We start from the raw sequence: 11583 nt of genomic DNA on the forward strand, positions 1-11583 counted from the left end.
TTTTCTAGTGGTTTATTGGAGATAAGAATCTCATGAAAGGTGAGCGCCCCCATGGCTCACGCCTGTAATCCTAGCTACTCAGGAGGCTGAGATCTGAGGATCCCAGATCAAAGCCAAGAAAGTCCATGAAACTCTTATCTCCAATAAACACTCAGAAAACCAGAAGTGGCACTGTAGCTCAAGTGGTAGAGAGCTCGCCTTGAGCTGAAGAGCTGAGGGACAGCACTCAGGCCCAGAGTTCATGTCCTATAATCGACAAAAAAAAAAAAAAAAAGAGTCTCAAGAACTTTCCTGCGCGGATTGACTTGGAACCATGATTCTCAGATCTCAGATTCCTGAATAGCTAGGATTACAGACTTGAGCCACCAGCCCCCAGTGTCTGTGAGATTCTTATCTCTAATTAACTACCAAAAGAGCCAGAAGTGGAGCTGTGACTCAAGTGGTAGAGCACTAGCCTTGAGCAAAAGAGGTTAGGGACAACACCCAAGCACAAAGCTCAAGTCCCAGGAGAACGTCTCCACTCTCCCTCCCCCCAAAAAATTAAAGAAATGACAAAAGAAAGAGATTAAGAAATGTATTCAGGCTGGGCAGTGATGGCTCACACCTGTTATCTTAGCTATTCAGAAGGCTGAGATCTGAGGATCATGCTTTAAAGCCAGCTTGGGCAGGAAAGACCATGCTAGATTATTAGACTTTCCCAGAAAACCTCACAGACATCCAGGTACAGAGAATAAAGAAAAGTTTATTGCCAGGAAAGGACCCGGCAAGAAACCTTCTCACAGGGGAGAAGTGAGAAGCAGCACCAGCTATGTCTAAGGTGACCTATATAACCTAGGAGGTTTAGGAGGGGCTAGAAAGGATGAGGAGGCAGAGACCCTGGTGTGGAAGTGTGGGCCAGGGGCTTCATAATGGAAGATGAGGATTTATGGCTACTGTCCAAATAGTAGATAAGGGGTCTCTCAACTGCCCAGACCTGAAGATCACTCTAAGAGGCTCTTGTTGCTTACATGGCTTATATGGTGGTAGCTATTCCAGAGAAGAGCCATCCCAAGGTAGAGGGTGTTGGAGGCTGATTATTTACTGCCTTTACCAAGTGGGCCTGGTGTTGCCTAGGAAGGGAACATACTAAGCTGTGGAGAAGGGAAGGAGTGTACTAAGCTATGGGAAGGGAGTTCATTTTGCTAACTGTCCATGAGACTCTTCTCTCCAATTACCCATCAAATTACCCATCCAATTACCCAGACACAGAACTGTGGCTCAAGTGATAAAGCTCTAGCCTGGACCAGAAAGGCTTAGGGAGAGCGCCTACGTTCTGAGTTCAAGTCCAGGACCAGCACCAAATAAATAAATCAATAAATAATGTATCTAAACACATATAACTAGGACAGTGATGTCTGGATCAAACCCAGACAAAACAGAGGTCTTGAAAGGTTGGTATTAAGGCAGAATGAGAATGAGGCAAGGAGACAAGGGGTAGTAAGGAAGGCAGTCTGAAAGGTACCACATGGCCTTTACTGGGCTCTCAAGGTCATGTCTGAAATTCACTGTCTGGCAGCAGTACAACAGGTCTGAAGGTCAGAGACTGGGTCCCTCCCTCTAGGAATATTGGAGTACCAGTCTGGGGCACATTCAGTATTCAGTAAGAAACTGATGGATGACTCACATGTAAATGAAGCAGAACCATAGACTCAGCCAGCAGCCCTCAATCAGGCTGAGACTGCACAGCAAGGCCTGGAACTGGAGTGTACACATCCTTCCCAGGATCATCCTGGGCTTCTCCCTGACTCACCTGGCCCAGCTATAAATGCCTGACAGAGGTAAACAAAACAATTAGTTGGCTGCATGACTTAGCTACTAAACACAGTATTCCATGAACTGCAAGGTAGACTAGGCAGACCCAGCTCTGCCTATGGCCCAGCTTCTCCCAAACCTGGGGACTTTGACTACACCTTGCTGTTTTCCCAGTCTGGACTGCTGTCTGTGCTGCACCTCTGCCTAGAATCACATGGCTTCCCACCCCTTCCCTAGCCTTTAGGGCCTGGCTGAATCATCACACTCAACTTGAAAAGAATAGTCAGCGCTTCCCTTTTCAGGAGGCCAGGCTCTCCCATGAACTTGCACACACCTGTACTCACAGAAGCCAGAGAGACACACTGCATTCTGGGATTAGGACTTCAGGCTCTGCAGGCCAGTCAGCATTTCAGCAGCCAGCTGTGTGGCCCTGAGTGAAGCATATCTCTTGCCCTATGCTTAGTACCCTCATCTATAAAATGGAGCAATTATGGTCCACATATTATTAGGCTGATGTGATCATGAGCAGGGTACCAGATACTGCAATCCTAGTTAATGAAGAGGCTTGATAAAGAGAGTCACACTTCCAAATCAATCCGGGCAGAAAAGTCTGCAAGATTTCATCTACATGGAAGGCAGTGTGTGCTTGTGATGTCAGGAAGAGCGGCAGTCTAGAATAAATGAATCACATTCAGGTATTCACTCAGGCAGGAAGTGAAATCCTATCATAAAAAAACAATCAGTAAAAAACAGGGCTGCAGACATGGTTCATTTGGCAGAGCACCAGCCTAGCAGAGTCCAAACCTCAGAACCCCCAGCCCCCTAGAGAAAAAGAACAATAATATAGAGAGTACTTAGTACTGCACCAGCAATAACTATTATATATGATGAATATCCTGAGCTCAGACGTTGCAGATTATTTGGCATCTGGATACCTGCAGGTGGGCACAGTAGATGAATGAAAGGATCCATTCTCTTTTAGCATCAGCTGCTGCTCTCCCTGGCTCCATGCTTCCTTCATGTTCCTTCACTTACCTTCTTGAGACATCTGTGCTTCCCTCATCCTAGGCTTACAACTACCCACAGCCACAAGAATCCTGCAAGTGGATTTTACATCTAATATCAGCTTTGGGTTTCAGTTGAAACACTAAATACAACAAGGAAAAGGTGCTTTTCAATTTTAATTTTATTTCTTCTTGTCATTATGGCTTTTTTGTTTTCTGGGTTGGCTAATGGGTCACTGGGAATTCAGTCACTGAAGTTGTTACTTGTTTTGGCTAGAAATGTTATTTATGTAATAAATACCAATATGGGGGATGATTAAAACACACACATTGACACACACACAAAAACAAAAACAAAACAAAACAAAAAACCTTCCCTCACTGCCTCCTGCCTCCCTGCCTCCTGAAGTCCAGCTTCTATAGCCCAGTCATCAAAGCATTGTGACCGGTCCCTTACCCACCACTGCAATTACTCTCTAGCAGATATTAACAGAACTTTCAGTGACTCGGCCTCACCCGTTATAGCTGGAATAGGCCCCCTCTTACCACGTGAGAGGCCCAGTCATACTGCATACACATGACTACAGTCTTGATCTTCTTAAGGACCACCTTAAAATTTACTCACTACTTTAGCCAGGCACAAGTGGCTCATGCCTGTAATCCTAGCTACTTAGTAGGCTGAGATCTGAGGGTCTTGATTCAAAGCCAGCCTTGGCAGGAAAGTCTATGAGACTCTTTTCTCAAATGAACCACCACATAACCAGAAATGAAGCTGTGGCACAGCACCAGCCTTGAGCAAAAAAGTTAAGGGACAGCACTCAGAGCCTACATTCAAACCTCAGTATTTGCATCAAAAACAACAAAAACAAACAAACAAAAAAACATCTTATCACTTGCAGAAGCCTTTTCAGATCTCCACAGCATAATCTCTTCATGGTAAAACATTCCACTGGTCTCCTCTTCCAGAGGGAATTATTCTATGTCCTGCCTTGCATGCTACAGCTCTGTCAACTCATTTGTGTTCCCTGTTACACTGAGAGTGTTTGGGTTTGTTTCTTTCTTTCTTTTTGCCAGTCCTGGGGCTTGAACTTGGCCTAGGTGCTGTCCCTGAGCTTCTTTTGCTTAAGGCTAGCACTCTACCACATGAGTCTCAGCAACACTTCTGGCTCTTTGTCTTTATGTGTACTGAGGAACCCAGGGCTTCATGCATGCTAGGCAAGCACTCTACCACTAAGCCACATTCCCAGCCCTGGGAGTGGTTTTTTATAACTACCACACAGAACTCCCCCAAATTTAGTTTGGATCCAGAACAAAACTGTTGGTATCAATGTAGATGGAACTCAGATCAACTGAGAGACATTGTAGTGGAGTGACAAAACGCAAGGACCACATATTCAGACAATGATGTTGATGGAAATCTCTTAATCAGGAGAGTGGTTTTAGTTAAAGAACACATATGGGCAGTGGGATTTGTTAATCCTCCATGGAAGGAAGGATCATTTGTAAGAATTAAAAAAGGAACAGAAGGAGCTAGAAGAGATCAAGACAGTTATCCCTACCTCTGGGATCGCTTGGTGTGCTTTGGCCAAAAGTAGCATAACCCGGGGCTGGGAAGGTGGCTCAGAGGCAGAGCGCTTGCCTTGCATGCATGAGGCCCTGGGTTCAATTCCTCAGCACCACATAAGCAAAAAAAAGAAAAAAGCAGGAAGTGACACTATGGCTCAAGTGGTAGAGCGCTAGCCTTGAGCTGAAGAGCTGAGGGACAGTACCCAGGTCCAGAGTTCAGGCCCCATGACCGGACCCCCCCCCAAAAAAGAAGCATAACCCCAATCTGACTTCGTCTTTGTAGGGGTAGTCTTTCCAACAAAGTAGCGTAGGATTAAGGCCCCACTCTATTCCAGCAGGAACACCCTTTAACCATGTTAATTACAATCACCCTGTTTCCAACTAAAGTCATATTCTGAGGATTGAGTCTTAGAATTTTAACAGGTTGTTACTGTGTGTGTGTGTGTGTGTGTGTGTGTGTGTGTGTGTGTGTGTGTGTGTGTGTGTGTGTCTCGTGCTGCTACTGCAGCTTTAATTCAGGGCCTGGGAGCTGTCCCTTCGCGTTTTCACTCAGACTTTTTGGTGTTAACTGGACACTAACTGGACATTGCTACCTGACCAGGCTTTGAACTGTGATCCTCAGATCTCAGCCTCCTGAGTAACTATGATTGCATGTGTGGGCCACTGGTATAACAGATCTTATTTGAGGAAACAATTCCATCTGTGAATCCGTTTACCCCTTCATGGGGCCTAAGGAAAGACTGAGTCACTGGGATGCAGCCTTTCTCCCTAAGAGACCTACCTCTGGTCCCAAAGGACCCTCACCCTAGCTGCAGCAAACACCTTCCCCCCAACACAGTAAACAGAGGCCCACATTTCCAAGAACAAAATCTTACCCCAAAGAGACTCTTTTGTGCTTAAAAAGACCATCTCAATTATGAAATTGTAACTCTCTATACATCATCTTTATTATGGTGGTAAAAAATGGTTTTATAAGACCATCTGAAGGGAGAGAACTAGACAGATCCTCACTCAGAGACACCACCCACAAAGCCATGTAGGCGAAGGGGATGGACAGATTGATGCTAATGGACAGTTTAAGAGGAAGTCAAAAAAAAAAAAAAAAAAAGAGGAAGTCAATCAGTTCAGGCCAGGAACCAGCTGCTCTTCCAGGAAGCTCATCCTTCTGAGGTATCTGATCTTACCTGAGGAAATGAAAGCACAAGAATGCAGCCTCCTGAGGGACAATGTGTACAGTGTCTCCTAGCACCAAGAGCAGAAAGACTTCCAAATGACATACAAGGGAACAGCAGCAGATAAAGAGTCCTGGATGCCCGGCATCCATTGCTCAAGCCTATAACCCTAGCTATTCAAGATGCTGAGATCCGAGGATAGAGATTCAAAACCAGATAGGGAAGACAAGTCCATTAGACTTTTACCTCCAATTAATCACCAAAAAGCCAAAAGTAGAGTATGGCTCAAATGGTAGATTCACAGTCTTAAGCAAGAAATGCTAAAGGCAACCAGGAGCCAGTGGCTCATGCCTGTAATCCTAGCTACTCAGGAGGTTGAGATTTGAGGATCGTAATTCAAAGCCAGCCTGGGAAGGAAAGTTTGTAAGACTCTCATCTTCAATTAACCACCAGAAAACCAGAAGTAGCAGTGTGGTTTAAGTGGTAGAGTACTTGCCTTGAGCTGAAGAGCTGAGGGACAGTGCCCAGGCCCAGAGTTCAAGCCCCACGACTTACAAAAAAAGAAAGAAATGCTAAGGACAGTGCCTAGGCCCTGTGTTCAAGCCCCAATACCAATAACACACACACACACACACACACACACACACACACACACACACACACACACACACACACACACACACACACACACACACACACACACACACACACACACACACACACGGAATCTCAGCAGGAACACAACAGTCAGTCAAGATACTGATGCTACTATGTGCTTGTCTTTGGAAGAATCAGTTCATAAGACAGATGAGGTCCTGAATCTTATGGTGCTCACGATCTAATGAAGCAGAAAAACAAACAAGTAAACCAACAAGCAAGCAGATTCTAGTCAGTGGATCATTCACAGATATGTTGCAGAGTGATAAGGGAATTTCTAGACGTCAGCTCTAAGAGATGCCTATCAAAACAGATGCCCGTGGCTTGTTTCTGTAATCCTAGTTACTCAGGAGGCTGCAATCTAAGGGATCACCCAGACAGGAAAAGCCCATGAGGCTCTTATCTTCAATTAACCACCAAAAAAGCCAGCATGGGATTGGTAGTTCAAGTGGAAGAGTACCAGCCTTGAGTAAAAATGTTCAGGACCCAGGATGAAAACAAAAAAAGCTAACAATAACAACACCAAAGGCTGTCTGAGGGGGCTGGGAAGGTGGCTCAGTGGTAGAGCACTTGCCTTGCATGCCTGAGGCCCTGGGTTCAATTCCTCAGCACCGCATAAGCAAAAAGAAAAAAAGCCAGAAGTGGCACTGTGGCTCAAGTGGTACAGCGCTAGCCTTGAGCTGAAGAGCTGAGGGACAGCACCCAGGCCCAGAGTTCAAGCCCCACGACCAAAAAAAAAAAAATGGCTGTCTGAGGTGACACTAGAGCTGAAACCTCAAAGGTGAAGAGAACTAAGTCAAAGTTGTTAGGAAGAGCATTCATTCATTCTCTGAGCAAAAACCTAAGGTAGGAAGTGAGCCCCCTGTGTAAGACAGCCAACAGGCTGGAGTGTGATGGTGAACACAACCAACACACACAAAATGAAGCTGGAGGGGTACAAAAGGGCCAGACAAGGCAGGAGCTTGAACTTGAGCAGTAGCTGCAAGGCACTAATGAATTCTAGAAAAGAGATAGGAGCCTCTGATTTTACTCATAAATGCATTCTCTGGCTGGGTGTTAAAAATGGACTTAGATTCCAGCAGAAGTGGGGAGAAGAGCTAGGAGCGTTGAGCAAGGATCCAGGAAAGCTAGGATAGGGTAAGAGGAGGGAAATGGGCGGAGTCAGAATCAAAGTTTGGGCCAGATTCAGTAGAGAACTCAGAGCTTCACTGAGATCCCAGGGCTAAAGCAGGAACATTAGAACTCACTCTCCCAAGTCACACAACATACAGATAAGGACACAGAGGCTCTGTCAGGTCAAGGGTCTATCCAGAGTCAAATAGTTCAGGATGGCCCCCACCTCACAATGCAGAACTTCTACCAGGAAGAAATCAGAATAGGGTTGGCAAATAAAGCTTTATTGAAATACAGCATATTCAGGTGATGAATGTACTGTGTGTGGCTATATACATACTACAGTGGCAGAAGCGAGTGGCTATAGTGGAGACTGTATTATCTACAAAACCATATATTAGGCTCTGGACTACATGATCACATACAACACACTGGTTATATTTGGAACTAGAGCTGCCAGAGACAAAAGAAGTGTAAGGTTCAGAGAGTAAATCTTGGGAATCCTCTCTCCCTAGCCATAGGCTCACCCTAGGGGCTGTCCTGCTGAGAGGACTCCTTCAACATTACTTCACTCCTGGGAAGGCCTTAGGAAAATGACAAACCCACCATAACATCCATGCCACTATGCTGTACAAATTACATTCTATAAACATTTCCAAAAGACATAGATGAATTCTACCTGCCAGGAAAGATACAAAAGGAGACAGAAATGATGAAGAGCCTCTAAGTCACTATGGGCCACAGCAGATTACCTAAGCCCTGCTGAGCTAAACTGAGTGAGATCCCCCCACTGGGGTGTATTCAAGTCAAAGATGGCTGCCCATCTGACAGGGAAAAGGTTAAGAGAGATTTGACAGGGCTGGGAATGTGGCTTAGTGGTAGAGTGCTTGCCTAGCATACATGAAGCCCTAGGTTTGATTCCTCAGTACAACAGAAACAGAAACAGTCAGAAGAGATGTTGTGGCTCGAGTGGTAGAGTGCTAGTCTTGAACAAAAGGAAGCTCAGGGACAGTGCCAAGACCCTGAGTTCAAGTCCCAGGACTGGCACAAAGAGGAGAGGGAGGAGGGTGGAAGGGAGAAGGAGGGACAGGACAAGGAGTGCAGCAATTGTGGGTTCTAAAATGGTGTCTTAGGGGCTGGGAAGGTGGCTCAGTGGTAGAGCTCTTGCCTTGCATGCATGAGGCCCTGGGTTTGATTCCTCAGCACCACATAAGCAGGAAAAAAAAGCTGGAAGTGGTGCTGTGGCTTAAGTGGTAGAGTGCTAGCCTTGAGCTGAAGAGCTGAGGGACAGCGCCCAGGCCCAGAGTTCAGGCTCCATGACCAGACCCCAAAATGGTGTCTGATAGCCACCACACACAACCACACATACACACAGCCCAACACCAATTGGGAATGACACAGAGAGATGAGATTATTGAAAGCAGGGTTGGGGTCAAAGAGGCACATTAACACCACAAGGAGAACCCCACAAGGCTGGGGGAAGAAATCCACACCTGGACTTTCCTGCCCTTTATCTGCTACAGAGAGAAAGAGTATAAAACCTGATGATTCACATTAAAAGTCATCAAATGTCCCTTTAATACCTCTGGCATGGTGCCTGGCAGCCCTTCTTAATGTGGACTATTGTTCCCTGACAGTGCTTTGGTGGCAGAAGCAGTCACCTGCCTTGCCCACTGCCAGGGGAAAGCAGAGAGCAGAGGGAGGAGACGACATGAAGGAGGGAGAAACAGGCAGGAGTACCCAGACCCATGGAACGACACCTCTGGAAGACCCTCTTCCTACAGCTCACCGCAGATAAAGGATGACTCACCCCTTGCCACAGCACGTGACAGCTGCCCCAAGGAAGGCCAGGTGGAAAGAGATATGGGTCAAAAAATGAACCAGCCCCGCCCTATTCTTTTTTTCCTATGATAATCCTGGGGCTTGAACACAGGGGCTTGCCTGGGCCCTGGCCCAGAGTTTTTGTGCTCAAGGATAGTGCTCTATTACTTAAGCCACAGCTCCACATCTAGCTTTTTGGTGGTTCATTGGAGATAATAGTCTCCCAGATTTTGAACCATATCCTCAGATCTCAGCCTCCTGAGTAACTAGGATTACAGGCATGAGTCATTGGCTTCTGGCTCTGACAAGCCCCATTTTAGCTGTATTCTGCTGGCATGGGAGACAGGTAAAGCTCTATTTACAGGCCAGGAAACAGAGGGTCCAGGGAGGTTAAATGCCTGGCCTCCTGAACTCAGTCAAACACGGCAACCATACAAGCCAGGCACAGTGGCTCATGCCTATAATCCTAGCTACTCAGGAAGCTGAGATCTGAGGATCATGGTTCAAATCCAGCCAGGGCAGGAAAGCCTGTGAGACTCTTACCTCCAATTAACCACCAGAAATCAGAAAGTGGGCTGTGGATCAACTGGTAGAGCACTAGCCTTGAGCTGAAGAGATGAGAGACAGTGCCCAGGCCCAGAGTTCAAGCCCCACCACTGACCAAAAAAAAAAACAAAAAACAAAAGTAATGGGCTAAATGAATGGCAGCCAGTTATTACTACATATATCCTCCTCATTAAGATTCTTACAAGTAGTATTTTATGTTGTGTCTTCCATCATCTAAGGAAGCTGAGGAAAATTCAGCATTCACAGCTTCAACTTCTTAAAAACCCAAGAACAAGAAGAAAAACTGGGGCTGCTTTTTGTTTCCCCCTTCCTTCTCCTATCTCTATTCAGCAGAGGGCAGCAAACAGGAAGCATGGATAGATCAAAGAGTGAGAAAGAGAGCCACATGCAGAACCAGCTACACATGCATAAATACACCCCCCACACACAGCAAGTGGAATTGTTTAGCTTCCTCTAGCTTCCAAAGTATGAACAGTCTACCTCCTCATGCTAGGAACAGCAGGGGAAGTTGGAGAGACAGAAGCTCTTTTTCAGCTCAAGAGATTTTCAGTGAGCTGACTTTGCATGCACATGAGAGAGGAGCAGCTCTCAGAGCAGGGAGAGGAAAGCAGCCACAGAACTGACAAGAAAATTCTCAATGAAGACAGCTTTCAACTAATCATCTTGAGGCAACAAGGCTGGCAATCCTAACACCCAAGCTCTCCCCAGTGAGAAACTGAGGCCCATGCCATTAGCACCTCAGCCCAGCGGTGCCAGAGAGTGCTGATCTACAGGATACAGGTTCAGTGCTCCACAAAGACAGGGCTAGAGTGGCAAAGTGGTGGCATTTTGAGGGTCAAGTTTAGTCCCCACGATGTCAGCAGGGCTCTGACATGGACATCTGTCAGCCTCTTCTCAACTATCTTTCCCACCACCACAACCAGGAGTAGCCAGCTTCTTCTCTGTGTAAATGCTCTTTCCATATGACTGAGGTGGCCCAATCCCATCCCTAGCTCTAAGTAGGATAAGTCACCCAGCACAGCCCATCTTCTTGACTAGTGATTGTGAATGAATCCTATCATAATAAACACATCAGATCCAAAGTGGACCAATAAGTTTGTACAAGATGTTATGTCGAAAAATGAACTTTACAACTTTGGCGTGGGGGGATGGCGGAGCGGGGGGAGATGGGAAGGGATGGGAAGGAGAAACAAAGGAGGAGGCAAGAAAGCTTGGTAATAAATGTACTCATTACCTTGCCCATGTAATTGTAACCCCTCTGTAGTATTTTCACAATAAAAATAAAATAAAAGATTTAAACAGATCATGCTAAGATGTCTTTTCTATAGAGGCAACAGAGATAGATTCTCTCCTCTAGGGTCTGGGTATGGATATAAGGTCAAAAAGTGTTATATTTTACCACCAAGGTATGGAGGGGCATGGGGAGTACAGAGTGTTCAGTCTAATATAAAGGCAGAACCAAGAGAACTTAGAGAGAAGAAGCCCATGCCCTGACAGTACTACAAACTTCCAGATCATACCATACCTAAAGCCAACTAGACCTTGTGTGTCTTCTTACTCATTTAAGCCTGCCTGGCTCAATTCACTAGTTGCACCTGATAGTGAAGTGGCCCTACTTTCCATGCATAGCAGCGACAGTGCCACATGGCACGTGTGATTTACTTTCTCTACTTTCCTCTTGAATCCCTTCAGGTTATTCTAACTTCAGGTTATTTTACTTTCCCTTACTTTAAAAGTAATCCAGGCAAGGTGATTCAGGCCTGTAATCCTAGCAACTGAGGAGGTAAAGACTGAAGGATCAGAGTCTGAGGCCAGCCTCAGTCAAAAAACAAACACAAGAAATCTGAGAGACTTCATCTCAACTAATGATTTGAAGCAGTGGGCATGCTTGA

Source organism: Dipodomys merriami, unplaced genomic scaffold (assembly GCF_024711535.1).
Source record: "Dipodomys merriami isolate MVZ:Mamm:240054 unplaced genomic scaffold, mDipMer1.0.p SCAF_2712, whole genome shotgun sequence".
In the NCBI taxonomy this organism is placed as follows: Eukaryota; Metazoa; Chordata; class Mammalia; order Rodentia; family Heteromyidae; genus Dipodomys; species Dipodomys merriami.